This window comes from Zootermopsis nevadensis, unplaced genomic scaffold (genome assembly GCF_977971745.1).
Source record: "Zootermopsis nevadensis isolate Lab colony 2312 unplaced genomic scaffold, Znev_1.0 Znev_ptg000061l, whole genome shotgun sequence".
In the NCBI taxonomy this organism is placed as follows: Eukaryota; Metazoa; Arthropoda; class Insecta; order Blattodea; family Termopsidae; genus Zootermopsis; species Zootermopsis nevadensis.
In genome coordinates this window covers 5,449,108-5,465,124 of record NW_028259192.1, presented here as the reverse complement: position 1 = coordinate 5,465,124, position 16,017 = coordinate 5,449,108, and the positions used below count along the sequence as shown (strand labels likewise).

General features: G+C 42.9%; 1 protein-coding gene across 20 annotated transcripts in view; it reads left to right on the top strand.

Moving 5' to 3' along the window:
- robo1 (roundabout guidance receptor 1) overlaps positions 1–16,017 on the top strand; it is a 697,225-nt gene that overhangs the window by 472,007 nt on the left and 209,201 nt on the right. For 2 of the 20 annotated variants that reach the window (XM_087340352.1, XM_087340350.1), the window contains exon 1: positions 5,577–5,666. The exons of 17 other annotated variants lie outside the window; for them this stretch is intronic. The gene's annotated coding sequence lies outside the window, so the exon portion shown is untranslated. Of the gene's footprint in view, positions 1–5,576; positions 5,667–14,095; positions 14,206–16,017 lie in introns of those variants that run through there. One more of the 20 variants, XM_087340351.1, reaches the window with a different exon arrangement.

Below are 16,017 nucleotides of genomic sequence, written 5' to 3'. Positions count from 1 at the left end.
ATTTTCATTGTGTACTTGAATTACTGAGTGCACGCTGACTTTAAAACGTATTCAATCAAATCCAGTCGTAATTCTGTCAGTTCGTTTAAAACAGTTGGAAGGCATCGCTTTCATTGACAGAAGTTTGGAAAAGTGAAGGTAAATTTCTATCTGTAAAGCTGGTTTAGCCTCGTTGGAGGTTTCACTCCGTTGGGCGAATGTGCAATTACTTAATATTAAAATGATGAATGTGTAGCCTACATCACAGCAAATACGGACAGCTCATCTGCAGAAACTGGACTCAAAAAGGTTTATTTCGGGTGCCTTCGGCAAAAAAAAAATACACCGCACGTGGACACTGCTGCTTCGCAAAGTTGCAAGCTGTGGATTTTCAGTCAGATTTCTTTGTCCGTATTTGTACAACGCATTTTAACCACAAAGGGTTCCCTCCAGGATACAAAGGGTAGGAGGCGAGACTGAACAACGGGAACACGTAGAAGGAGATTAAGTAAATGAGACACGAGGAACTTCTTGTCCAACATAGGCATTTTTACTGGACGGTTTTCACTTTTTCTAGACGTTAGCCAGAGGGCAGTAGGCGGTAACTTTTTTGGGGGCACCGAACAGGCCTCGCGTCGACGTTATCCTTTAGCTGGCCTCGTTGGACCATCAGTCAAAGACTCTTTACGACGTCTGGTAGCAGGCAACCCGCCAAACTGTTCGTTCCAGCCATAGCTGGGGTCTACCAATCGGTTTTCTCTGGCGGTCAGCGAGAAGTTTGACGTAAAAGGGAGTAAGGCAGTAACCTACGAGTCTTACACGGAGCCACGGTGGTCTAGTGGTTAGAACGCTGGCCTTGTAATCCTGGGGTCTCGGGTTCGATTCCCGGCGGTGCCCGAATTTATAACTTGTGTTGGGCAAGGCCGTGGTCTAGGCAACACGGAGTTTTCCTCCGGGGGCTTTCACCGTTTCTCCGTGGCATCCCAACAATTACTCCATTCACACACAGAAGAAGGCAATGGCAAACCACTTCTGGATCATCTGCCAAGAACGTATATGAACAGGTCCCAGTCCGAGAAAAGGATGGAAGGATCCTGTTCATATGGACCTGTCGTCAGACAGAACACTAAAAATAAATAACATCCCGGAAGACTATTTACACGCAAACCCGTCAATGCGGTGTATGAACAGAATCTGAAATTTAGAACTTCTCAGCATTAGGCAGCGATTCAGTTCCTAGATCATAAATTACCACGTTGTGTGGATAAATTATTATTTTAATATTCTCACGAGCACTCACGAACCCTTTAGATGGCACCGTGTTACCCGCGGGCATATAGTTGCCGATCCCCGAGCTTAATGCTTCCAAAGGGCGACCATGTCCATCGGTACTGTGGTAATGTTCTTGAACCTGTGAACTAAGTTACGACTCTCAGTTCCACCATAAATAATAACTTGCCCCGTCTATATTTCAGAGTTTCCCCAGAGCAATATTCCGACTTAACTGCCCTCTACGAGCAGTTTGGAGTGCGCTGTAGCGTAATTCTGTACAGAGATGACAGCGTTCTTTTTTTATCTTGCGTTATTTCTTATATATATTGTAGCTTGTAACATTCAGCCCACATACAGAGCAATGAAGTGTGAGGAAAAAGTAATCGAAAGTAAGAAGATGCGATATGATTCTCGAAATGGCGTTTTTCTGGGATGTTTCGCCGTGTACAGATGTGCAGAAAGAACCTCTGAAACGTCGGTATACTCCCACCAGACTACACGCCGCAACATCTTAAGGTACAGTTTGGCTGCACGCGACAGAGACGGGAGACGGACACATCGCAGCTTTTGAGGTGACGACCGAGACATGCGGCAAAGTGTTTGTTTTCTTTGTTTTGTTGAGACATACGTTCACATCTGTGAAAAATGAGTACAAAAATGCTTCTAAAAAGGTTACTCGAAGAATAAGAAGAAGATGATATGTTGCTGTGTTATTTGTTGCGAAAGAAACAAAGAAAACCTATGAGTTCAATATTCAAAACCAGACGCGAAGAAGGATCTTTCTGTCGGTGGTCAGTGGTCGGTTTTCTGCTACTAATTCTACCAATTGCTCATCTTGGTCACCAGTAAATTTAATTTCTGCCATTATTTTACTCAACAACACACGTGCTGCCTGAGCCCGTCGCGCGACACTACTGGTCCGAGAGCGGTCTCCTGTGCTTTGTCTCTGTCGCCTGTCTTTGTCTCGCGCTCGTAATTGTACAGAGAGCAGACAGGAAGCGACCAGTCTCGGTCTCGTAACTCTGTCGCCTGCCTCGGTCGCTTGTCTCTGTCGCGTGCAGCCAAATTGTACCTTTAGACATTCATATTCATGCTCGCCGTCTCTGGAATATGAAATCTTAAGTCGTGATTTTCAGCTTGATGTTTTGTTTTTTGGTCACCCTGTACCATGTGTTACGAACCCCTACCTGCAACGAGCAGATGGGATAATTTAATTCCATCGGACTGAACTCCTGCTTTTGCTGTTGTTTTAATGTGAATTGACTGTCAAAACAAAACCAGGTTGATTTAGCAACGCGTCAATGCACAGCCCGCGAAATTTAAGTAAATAATTTGACGTAGGCGGCGTGGAAGGCGAGTGGTGATGTGCGCATGCGCAACCCAGCCGTGTCTGACGGGAGAACATTGCTCTTTGCTATAGATACATTTCTTACATGCTATTGATGTTTTCCGTTGTTCTGCGGTGCTACAGTCGTCATTCAGCCGTTCTGTTGTTATTTTAAAAACAATTCTTATGTTGTAAAGTACGCCCCAGGTAAATTTATTTTCAATCGGAGGAGGCATCAACTTTTTTTTATAGTAATGCAGCAACACTCAACTATAGCGTATGTACAGAAGTTGTGTGGACTGAACTATTTTGTGCTGCGGAATTGAGAGTGATGGTTTATGGCTGTTCTGCGGCCGTTATCAGTGGCGGTTCACCGTGTTTTATTCGAGCCCAGAGCACTCCAAGTAAACAGCAGGTTATGCGGCAAACACTTGCTCGTTTTGTTACCATCAGAGCGAAATACATAGTATTTTAACAGCTAAATTCAATGTTTGTTAAACAAAGGGCAGAATGAACATGTAATTCTTTTTCGTAAACATTACAACATTTTAAGCGTGCCAGTCTCTTATTTATATACTTATTTATTTATTTGGATACATTTTTCTTATCGATGGGAACAAAATCACTGTTTTCATTTGACGACTTAGGAACTGGGCCAAAAAAAGTTAGGGGAACCAAATTGAAAGCAGCATTTTGCATCTAGTAAGCAAACAGTATATGATCGATTCGTGAAGTTTTTAGATTCTTCATGTAAGGGGAACAAATATTTGTATGCGGTTGATTGATTGGAATTACGTAGTGACAGGCGATTACACCGGCTGTCGCAGTGAACATGAAAAAGTGTGGTAGAATAGAAACGAAGTTCGTAAAACACTTCTGAATTTTTTTGGCGATATAAGGCTGGGGTCCCGGGTTCAATTCCCGGTGGTGCTCAAATTTATAACTTGTGTTGGGCAAGGCCGTGGTCTAGGCATCACGGAGTTTTCCTCCGGGGGCTTCCCCGGTTTCTCCGTGGCATCCCAACAATTACTCCACTCACACACAGAAGAAGGCAATGGCAAACCACTTCTGATCATCTCTGCCAAGAATGTATATATGTATGAGCAGGTCCCTGACAACCTGAAGAGGTTGGAAGGATCCTGTCCATAATATATGGACCTGTCGTCAGACAGAACATTACAAAACAAAAACAAAAAAAAAATAGAATTTTAGTCCCAAGTTGATATTCTTGAAGCGTAATGTCGCTTTAAAATAAGTGTGCGACATTGTTCGCTGATTAGGCAATGTATCATGTTATTATCAACCAAAATAAGTAATTCGGAATATACTTTGTGTGTTTAAGTAAGAAGATCTCGTATGAATTTAACGAAGTCATTTATTGTAGAAGTGATTTTGCAAATTATTAATTTTTATCTGTGAAACGGGAGGGTGAACAGATCGTGTACACCGCAGAGTCGAAATTGAGCATCCTGTTATTTGCCGTAATATTGTGGCCATGAGGAAGGCTGTTTCTCCTGGTACAAGTCTACGGATATTTCAGAGGTGCTTGCTGCCTCCATCATCGGGGCTACGAGGACACGCACATTTAAAGAGATTAATAGTAGTTTGGAATACCCCACTACGAGAATAACTGTGTTTTATCTAATTTTGTGAATATCATTCACATACAGGACCGTTTCCATAGGCAGAACTTTGTATTATTACTGATAATTAAAGTTCAGGGCCCTTTTGCGGAAAGTTACTTAGGCGGGATGTTTTATTTCTAGTCTGATTTTATTTTTAATATGTTTTCAATTTAGAATATTTGCGTGGGAAGACAGGCCGTGAAATGTCATCCATGTCGGTCTACAGTCGTCATAAAAACAGCATAACGAACGAGGTAAATAAAAAACCTCTCAGGTTGGATTCAAAACCGTCGATTCTCCTGTCCACGTCATGAACCATGTGTGTCCCACCTGCAGACGATGTTGTCACTGTTAGATTGAAATTGATCGTGATCAGAGTGCTCCAAGTGGGCGATATGTATCAGTGTGAACAAGTGTCCCACTTACCGTCTGGAAAGCCAGACCCAACCGTGGGAGACTCTCACATTATTTAGTAGACGGAGAGACGACCTCGCAACAGATTATTTTCGTGAAGGAAACTTTCGGGCAGACACGTAACTTACGAAGGAATTTTACATGGATTAATCCGTTGGGACACTTAACGTTTAAGCAGTGCTTCACCTCAACATTCTACAAGCCTAAGTTTTTAATTGAACCGGAAATTGCTTGTTGTGCCCTTCTGTTTTTTAAACTACACGCCAGGAAGTCGCTGAGTACCGCCTCGCTTATGCCACTCTTGCTCGAAAGAAACAAATGCGACTGTGTTATCAAAGGCGAGAAGGCATCCGAGGTCTTGTGTTTTCATTGTTGAAACGCCGTTGTTCCAGTGACTGCAGTCATGCGGGTTGCGTTTTTATCTTACTGTATAACGTGAAGAACACCTGATAAATGACCTGGCTTCTGTCACAGTACGTTCTTCACTTCAGCTTTTGGGTCGTTCAGTCCAGAACCACAAACACCCGGTGTTTGGGGAGCTTTAGTCTACCCGGATTTAACCTGGCGCTTGGGCTGTTAATCCCCAAGTTGAGATTTTCAGATACCCTCATCTCTGTCCAAGTAAGGCTTTAGAAATCTGCGAAACAGAACATTTAGTGGGGCGGTAAAGCCAGTTAAAGAATTAGCCGACGTTCTTTGCTTAATTATATAACACTGACATAACGCGTACTGTACTGACCAGGATAGCCGAGTTCCTCAGGGCAGTAGGTAGGTGCGCTCGGCTCGGCACGGCCTGGTCTGTGCACGGAACGGACAGGTAGCATGATATCTGTTTCCAAGAAACTCACCTTATTGTCAGTTATGTTATGAAAAAAACATGCGCGCGCATGGTGACTTCCACCCCCCCACCCCACCCCCCGCGCCGCGAACTCGAAAGTAACCTGGTCCCTACAGTACACAACTGTCCAGTGCAGTACTGACAAGTGTTTGTTAAGTCGTGTAAGTTATTTATGTGCTGAACACGTAGCACGCACGGGGAAAGGCAAGGGGTGAGTATAGAATTTTTGTGAGAGTCTGTCTTGAAAACAACCACTGGGAAGACCAAGAAGCAGATGGGAGGATAACATCAAGATGGATATTAGGGAGGTGGGCTGTGAGGATGGCAAATGGAGTTGCCTCAGGATAGTGGCCGGTGGCGGGCTTTTGTGTTTTCGGTGTTGAACCAGCGGGTTCAGCTACCAGGGCGTTGGTTAGTGCATTAATCGGCACGCCTTGCACGGTCTGTATATTTTGCATCCGGATTCAAACTGGGAAACTTGATCGTAACATTTACGTTACGGTCAGACCATGACCCGGAGATGGGGGCGATGACCGTGGGTGCGGGCAATGTGTCACGTCGAACTAATTGTTCGGTGTGAACCGTAATTAGTCATACGGCCGCACTGTCCCGCCTACTGCAGATGCTGGAACATTGCCTTCAGGACAACATCAATTGCCTTCCTAAGGGGGGCTCATTCCCCATCATCCTACAAGCTGGGAACATTGTCCCTCGAATTAGCGGTTTTTGTACTTCGCCCTACCTTATGTTTAATTCGCCGTAATTAAAATTACAGACAAGTAATTCGGACGGGACCAGATCTTATGTAAGCAGATTCTAGGGTTGAGAACATAGCCTAGTCTTGCTTATATTTGAGGTTATTTCGACGGCGAGCATAATGGCGAGGTTTTGGCGCCGGGTAGAGTGGTCGGTAGATGGCAGTGTTTCGGAGAAACATACCACCTTCATCTCCAGCTCTGACATTCGCCAGAACCCATCAAACACGCAAATTATTAACAGTACTTTTATTATCTTCAGTTAAAGTATGTATCACAGAAACATTTTTCGTTAACATAAGGGCAGCCATTTTGAGGTTAGCTCTGAAACTTGATTTTAACAACTGGATCTGTTTTCGCTACGCACCGTATTTGTACGCGTTGTTAAAATATTGTACAATTTAACTCACGTAGTTAATATAGTTGTATATTTCTTTTCATGGACCGTCTTGGTATGCGATTACTATGGTTTATGGCTGTTTTATGTTGAAGCATTAATAGTGTTGTAAATATCACATGCTTACATATGTTAGCCACACACACACCCCAACTGACCTGTATTTTAACGGATAATAACAGAACCTAGGGAGCACTTACGTAATCTACAGGACTTCGAAGTGAATTGCCTGTGAACCTGTACAACCATTCTCGCCAACGTTTCAACATTACCAACTTTCTAAAATATGTTAAGATAGAAATTTACATCGAGAGATTCTGGATAAAATGTGCATTGTGTATTAAACTTGTGAATAGTTTTAGTTATTAGACGACCCCCCCCCCCCCCCCGTGTTGATGCTTAGGCTTCGCTGGACCTAAATTAACTGCTGGAACGGGATTAATCGTGGTCAAGGAAGGCGAAATAGGGCAGTTATTTTAAACGGTAGGATAGTTTCAATCGTCTGTGTGCAGTTTATCGTCGATACTAGAGGGCCCAATGGGTTTTCATTCGCCAGCCTAGCTTCGTACATTTATCTGGATTTCGACCGAGTTATAGTTAACGTTCAGGATAAATTAAGCAAAGCCTGACACAGGTGATCGTGAGGCGTTGTTAAGTGGGCCTGGGATTATGGCACTAATTTATGCGTCGTGCATTTCCCTGGAATTAACGTTCTTTTCGGATGAAAATCGACGATAAATAAGTTATAACAGCCCGCGACAGAGATGGTTTTATGACCGAGCTGCAAAATGCTGTCGATGACAGGAACATCTGTCGCTCTTAAGGCAGACGCGTGACTCGGACCTGCGTGTCGCACTGGCGGTCCGGGCTAAAACGAGAACCTCGTAGGATACGAAGTTTTGAAGGCGGTGAGACCCGAGTTTAGGAGTGATGATGAATGCAGCAAGGACTTAACGTTGGTAAACATCTACCAGGCTACACGGCGCGACAACCCAGAACGCTAAGATTATTGAAGGCAAAGTGTGTGTTTCTTTGAATCATTTCCCACATAACAATAATTCCTGTCGTGCTATGAACACAGTATTTAACGCAAATGAAGGAGCGTTTCATAAAATTTTCACAAATAATTAATGTGAATGCATAGCTTATTTATGCGACATAAAACAAATTACATTTTTCAGTGTTTTATTCCTTTTCTGTTTGATGCGGCAGACAAGGATGTTAAATCATATCCTTAAGATACGTGGCCAAAGTGGTTCATAAATTCGCAAAGAGACGGAGACTAAGTGTAATCCACCATCGTCAGAACCCTTTAGAATTTAATTTTTAAAGAGTTATTTTTAACGGAAGTTTATAATGGTGTATAATTCCGATAGTGTCATCGAAATCAGTGACTGATTATTACGACTTAATTAGATCTAATTGTAACATTCCTAGTATGTTAACGAAAAGTGAGTCTCCCTTGGCTTTTCATTACAATGTTGTCACATTTTTTCTTCTTCAGAATAGCTGTGTTCCATTTACGACACCTTTCCTACAGCTGTCTACAGACGATTGTCGAAACTGTTTAATATTGGCATCGGCTCGTAAAAGCCGTGGTCTCAGTCACCGCGTGCATGCTTTCCTTGAACCATTTTCTTTGTTTTAGTGAAGCTGTTATTAATATCTCCTTTCCGACTTGACTCCTGATTCAAAAGTCTTGCGTCTTCGTGTCTCATTTGTTTAGCAAGCCGGGAAGTCCTTCATATAAGAATTGTTGGATGGGACCATGACCTCGGCTTGCTGAGACACGTAGTAAAATGACAATAATAATTGTTTTAAAGGATATCGATCGATCGATCGATTTTACATTTGACACCCGGCAAGTATGTAACTGAATTCAACTGACTCAGGACGTCCTCAGAATCCCAGTAGAATGACAATGACAGGTAAATGACTAGAATATCTTTTAACTGTCAGCGGCTTTGTGGGCCAACCGTGTCATAGATCTGTGCGAGGGGCTATGTCTCTGGGTTTAATAAGGGCCGGAACGACTCGATTCAGTCTGAATCAGAGTTACGAATGTGTGGAGCTGTAACTCCATGCCCCACGGTTCTTACGTTTAAACTTATTCACTGCATTTCAAACGGACAATAAAATTCCAGCATATGCGACTTTATGATTAAACAAGTATAGTGTTCCTGCGTTAGATACGGAGGCCAAACGTTGTTGTTAAGTTCCCATGTCAGGTGTCCCTGGTTTGGCTCCGGACTTCGAAATATGCATGACCGTAGTTCGGACAGACCTAATAGCGATAATTCTCATTATAAAGGATCAACAGTTGAGACTATAAAGGCGAAATGCCTGATGCTTGGTTTCTTAAAGTGTATGGAAGTATGCTCGTATTTTATCTCCGAAAACAGTTGCCGGATCTGGTTCAAACTAGGTATTTATTCAAGATCTGTCGTAGAAGCCGGGAAGTTGTTAAGAGAATTTGATTCGGTTTATATCAGTCAAATAATCGCGTATTTATGAACTTCATGTCGAATGCGTACATCTAAGAGCTTGAAACTAAAGGAATCGATTGTGCAAAAGTAAAATTGATAAACGATTAGTGTCAGAATAACCGTTGTGAGGTAAATAATTACAAATGTGTTTTTTTATTATTAAGTTAATTAGACCGGAAGTAAACAAGGATCCAGTAAAGTTAACAAACGAGCAAGCCCGTACTCCTATAAAGTATGTATTTACCAAATGGGCCTCACCCATTTTACATACGCCCACCTAATGAGTATCGACGTTCCATTCAGTCCGGACAGAAATCGATTATTGTGACACTAATTATACCGGAGGGAACCTGTTACATCTCACAAAACCAGAAATTTTCATCGTGTCTCGTCATGTCGAAAGGAAAAGGTTCAAACAAACAAAAATTGTAGACGTTAACGACATCTATAGTTTATGTCACGTCGACATAATTCGATTTGAGTCGAACACATCGACTATTTTAATAACAAGTGAACCTGGGAATCGTGGGATTAAGAATTGAGCGCAAATTTTAATTCATATCGTAAATTAAAATTTCAATGTATTTGGATCAAGGCAAAGCCTGTAGTGTAATATCCACGTGTGTTATGTTGATCTTGGGTTTGTCGTGTTCGTCACATTTCGCAAACTTCGTTCAATACCGATTCACTAGAGCAACACGTTTTGGTTCAATGTGGCCATCATAGTATTTGATGTTCCCGATGCCAACAAATGATTAAAAGAAATAATTATAAAAATGATATGTTAAAACGTTTTAAAGTTGCCCGTTGGACGTTTTGATGTTTATGGCTCAGTGGTTCGGCAGTCACTCGTAGTAAACTGTTTCAACACCCATGTCACTAGTGTCGAGGTGCCGCGCATGCGCAAACATGGCGTATCTTTTTAGGGTGTTTTCTCGAACATTACTACTTCGCATTGAAATCTTTTGTTACTGTTAGCGAAGACTTTGAGCATTTCATTCAGATAACACAGCAATACACCGAGTAGTAAGGAGGTTTGTGGACAGAAACAGATTTTAAAAAAAAAATTCGTTTCTTTTGTTATGTTGACGTCAATGTTTACAAATACTGTTAGGTTGCGTTTTAAACGGCACACCCTGTATCATGGCGATCAAAATGTGGACAAATAGTTGCGCTAACGAAGCAAACAGTCGTGGTACTGCATTAGTAAATTACCAGCTGACTTCCTTGTTTGAAAGCAGGTTGGCATCTAGTGGCTTGTGGAAGGCACCACATTCCGCCACTGCCCACCCTTACAAATAGCATCTCACAGTTTCGGTTTATTTTTTACTTACTTCTTGCTTTCCTTTCTTTCTCTTTTCAGTCTTTTTCCCCCTCTGGTGCCGTTGAGCGTCGCAGACAGACTCTAATAAAACTAAGAATAGCCTACAACTGAACTATAAAGTCTTATGTATCTTTTTAACAGACTTGGCTGGCGACATTGGGTGTTTCCCCCCCCCATTCTCTTCCAGTCGCTTCTTCTCAGACAACTAAAACGATAATATTCTTACAATGGTCGCATGATTTATGGGATAAATCCCGTAGTATTATAGTTCCTAACGAGATATGCAGTCTCCTAATTTATTGACCCGCGGTTGAAGTTGGTGGGGGGTGGGGGGGGGGGGGTTCAGAACGTTTGTGCTGCAGCCGTAGAAGTCCCCTGTGTCACGGGCCGAAAGAAAATATCCTCATGATAAAATAATGTCCTTCGTTTTGTGAACGCAGGCGTTTCTGGTTTTGCGCGAGGAACTTCACGGGAATTACCGATTTCATCGTCGTCCATTTTGGCCTCGCGACAATTCGGCCACTTATCCTTGACGACAGGTAATAAATGAATCTATTATTTAGTGGCCTTCATTTAATTAACTTTGCTTTATTTCACATTTGTGTTCTGTTCTATTTCGTGTCCACGTTTATTTTACATTTATATTTTAATTGTTTTCTATTTATTTATTTCAATTTCTCCGCTTTTATTTTAATTTTCTTCTCTCTCTTTTATTCCCTTACTATCTTCGTTGATATGGTTTTTTTCCTATTTGTAGCAATGAAATTTAAATTTCTTACATTCCATCTTCACGACGGGGGTAGCAGATTGCGTGTAATCGGGGCGACGCGATAATGGAATATAATTTGCCATTCAATTTGTCCTTATGATTGATTGAATTTTCAAGGACTTCATAGAAGGGAAAGTGGCGATAAACTGACGATGACATTATTCACTTTTTCACCCTCTTGTTTTCACCGGCCATTGTTTAGCCGGGCTTTCTCTGTCGCTCAAGATACGGGCGAGACCCCAAGGGGCAATCATCTCGGCCACACTAGGGCGACTTTCACTGGCTATAAGTAACACGGACAGTCGATTAACGCTTTGAATCGATTATATCGTTCACGTAGTACAGGAATGTCGGACCTGTTTCCTAAGGGCCATTTAACTTCTTCGTCATTTGAGGGATGGACAAAGGGCCCTTAGGAGACACTGAACCATCTGAGTTAAAGTTTGTAGTCGAAATATTCTGATAAACGTTATTACTGCTGATGGATTCTGCGAGGCGAACACGTGTTAAGCCGTGTTATCAGAAAATAACCCAGTTGCAGCGAATTCAAATTGTCGCGGTGTTGACAGACCGGCTTGCAGGGGCAGGGTCCGTCGCCAGGAGTGACAGTAACAATTAATGCGGACTTTTAATTTGCACTTGTAAATTGCCCGGGGGGGGGGGGGGGGGGGGGGCTCATGAAGACGTCAGCTTTGCCCTGAAAAATGTCATCCCGTCTTCACTAACGGTTTGCACGTCCACACTCAAACAGAATAGTCGGTATTGCAGCTCTCATTGACCACGTTTTACAAAAATGTTGTTCGATTTGAGAAGATGATAGGCCATAAATTATTTAATACATTTCCCGTCTTCACATAACCGCGCCACTGGCCCCATATCCTGAGCCGGACGACCCCAGTTTATGTAAATATCATTAGCCCAGTTGTCTCCAACTACTGACCACCCACCTTCATCAGGCGCCGTGGTTAGGAAGTTAGGAATGTCTGGAATTTTCCCTTCGACGTCCTGTTATCCGGCATATAGGTATGCGTATCGAGGGATCGACAGTCCTGAACAGTGTACTTACGACGAAACAATCGCGTGCCGCAGTCGAGCTCCGGACATTTTGAATAACTAGGTAACTTGTCTGAAACAACTGAACGCGTCTGTTTGTTATATAATAAACCGTCCATTACGTGATTTGAATGCGTAATAGAAATACGGCGGTGGATCGGCCATGCTCAGTGTGTACCCACTCGATAACTAAAGCAAGGTGCAGTAACCTGCTCCCCTCCCGAGGGCAACAGTGGCGCGCGGACGGCCTGCGCTGGTCTTCTGAGTTTTGATTCCGTGTGGACATGCAGATAGTTAGATAGAGCCTACAAACATTTTGGTAGAAGGGACTGTCGCCATATGGAGTGCTGAAAATTGAGGCAGTGTGTACCTCCTAAACGTTTATGTATCTACCTACAAGGCCACACGACGTCGTATCCCAGATGACCCACATCTTTAGTATTCGTATTGCTTTGTGAAGCGTCTATCAGACGACGAGAAGACAATGCATGAACCCTTCAATGGCCCGGTCGAGGGACTTGCTTCTACGAGTACTTAGGGAGATATCATTTCTTCTTCTTCTTTATTACGCCGTCTTGGCGACGTATTATGAACAGGATCCTTCCATCCTTTTCTCGGACTGGGACCTGTTCATATACGTTCTTGGCAGATGATCCAGAAGTGGTTTGCCATTGCCTTCTTCTGTGTGTGAATGGAGTAATTGTTGGGATGCCACGGAGAAACCGGGGAAGCCCCGGAGGAAAACTCCGTGTTGCCTAGATCACGGCCTTGCCCAACACAAGTTATAAATTCGGGAACCGTCGGGAATCGAACCCGCGACCCCAGGATTACAGCCAGCGTTCTAACCGCTAGACTACCGTGGCATAGTGGATATCATTTAGAACTCCTTAATTTTGCTGCTATTGTACTTATTGAAAGTAACGAATGACCTTGTTCGATTCAAAGACAAATGTGCTCCAGAACTAATCAATGACGGTTTGCCCATCCGACTGCCCGTAGAGCGCATAATGTGGCCGCCAGACCTCAGCAACTGAACTGCTTTGTCTGTGTGTATAAAGGTGAACGACGTACGCTGACCCGAGGGTCAACGCAGCTACTGCCATTGGACTTTGTATTTCTGCAAAAGACTTGTAGCTAGATAACTTCGAGCTTCGTTATCCGTGCGGGTCGTACCAGCCAACCGAGGAAGAGGGTGGGAGGAGGTGACCGCTAAGAGACAGCACATAAGACGCAATGCTCCCACCTTGCCACCACCAGTCTTCACTTTCACTGCTACTGTGACGTATCTTAGGCTCGGAAATACTTTGCGTCGAGCGTATAAAAGTCTTGAGGGATTGGTCGGATATTTTTACAGTCATAGACGTCTTGGGACGTCAACGACGGGCTTGCCGCCATCTTGAAACCAGTATCATGGTATTATCCTTCAACGAAACCCTCATTTCATCAGTCACAATGCAAAGAAAGGCGAACGACTTGATATTTTGCAACAATTTTAACAATTTTCCGTAATAAATTCTGGTGTAATAAATGAGATTGATTTTTGAGCTATTTCTTATCCCTTAAGGTCGCTGATTATTATAATTATTTCCGCCTGTCTGTAGCTGAAATAAGAAATCTCGAACGACTGGACATGAAACTGATATTGAAGAGTCGTGTTAATGAGCACATCTGTCCATTCACCTTACTCCAGCAACATTAGACGCGGATTCAGATGTTCAGTCGCGATGTAATATAACTTGTATCCGTTCTTGCCATCTGCTGCATCTGTATTGTTCAACAACGCATCAATCATTCCGCTCATGCACTTCAGATTATTACAAGTTTAACGTGTTCGTGTGTTTGTTTGTATGTTGCAGGTAAGTGGTTGCAACTACAGCCCTCAGAAATGCAGTGCCCGGGTAATGAACCCAGAATATTTCACTGCAAGTCACGTGATGTCTCTGCCGCAGAACTGCAGTTGTCACAGGTGTGTAGCGAATTTTGTGTCACTGTTGTGTTAGTGGGTGATAGGCGCTGCCATTGAATGTATTAACTTCAGTGTCTCTTTTATAAAGTATAGAATTATATATATTGCATATATAATTCGCTGTCACTCGTGCGCAAACGCACTGAATAATACGCAAAACTTTGCATCTGTTCTCCTGTCTTAGTAGCTACGTTGATATCGTGCCCCAACGAGTGTAATTCGACTGTATTTTTCGCAGTTTTTAGATAGGTAGTAACGCCTTCGTCATGCCGATAGACATTAACACCGATGGTTTCATGTTTATTAATCATTAATTATACATATTTAGTTTCAATGTCGTAAATTTGTGGGCCTTGGAACTAAGTTTACCCGCAAGGTCCTTAGCCCTCGCATCGAGATTTCCTGTTCGTGGGGGTTTTCTTGAACATAGACCCGCGAACGGCGAGGGTGTGTTGAAGAGGATCCGCAGGGCAAAATTGTCAGTTTAATGACAATGCGTCGCGGAGAGCTCACAACAAAGTAAAGCCGGCCAGGTTAAGCCACAAAATCCATATATTGAACGTAGATAAAGATAAAATTCTCAGCCCAATCCAGGCCCCTTTATAGAGTACAATTCCACCTCCTCCTCTCTCCCCCCCCCCCCCCCCCCCACAGTTTCGATAAGTTTAGACCGCGAAACTTTACGTGTTCTTTGTTTTGGACTTGGCCAAATTTTTTAAATGTCGAGCCACCGCGCGTTGAAGTTTGGATTTTCGTTCGTCTTCAGGTGAAAAGGGGTGACATCTACTCGGATCCGTTAGACCGAACTGTTTTCGGGTAATGCCGAATCCAACGGAGAATGTCGGCATGGTTAATTCCTTCAAAAAATATTCAAAGCACGATGGATGAAGCGGAAAACGAAGACACCATCGCCAAAGGCACTAAGGGACAGAAAAAGTTCGCAACTTTGATTTCACACGTTAGGAAATTTATTGAAATTTTGATAATGTCTCTTCAGCTGGAATTTAAGACGCCAAGGATACAATATCGGTATCTGTAATTACGTAACACGTAAAGCGACAGTATAGCACAAACTTTTGTTTAACAACCAACTCCATGTATCAGACCCCTTCTATAAATCTGATTATCAGCTAGTTATATTTCCCGCCTTTTATGGAACCATCACACTCATTACCGTATTGACAAGAACCAGCCATCGTTCCCTATCCTGAGCCAGCTTAATCCAACCCATGTCCGTCTCATTTCCGCAAGATCCTCTTAGATCTTTATTTGGTACTACGTGCTTATTTCATTCTTATCCTAGAACTCGATAAAAGCGAAGTAAGCAAGTAAAATAGAGTAATTAAAGCATATTATTTATATATTATTTATTTAGTGTTCTGTCTGACGACAGGTCCATATGAACAGGATCCTTCCATCCTTTTCTCGGACTGGGACCTGTTCATATACGTTCTTGGCAGATGATCCAGAAGTGGTTTGCCATTGCCTTCTTCTGTGTGTGAATGGAGTAATTGTTGGGATGCCACGGAGAAACCGGGGAAGCCCCCGGAGGAAAACTCCGTGTTGCCTAGACCACGGCCTTGCCCAACACAAGTTATAAATTCGGGCACCGCCGGGAATCGAACCCGAGACCCCAGGATTACAAGGCCAGCGTTCTAACCGCTAGACCACCGTGGCTATTAATTAAAGCATAGCTCTCCTTATGTGTGTACGTTCAATTGTGTAAACTACACAATAAAACGGACGCTATTTAAAATTCGTGTTTCTGTTTAGGAGTTTTAATTTAATAAAGAGCCTCGGGTTTTCATAGCA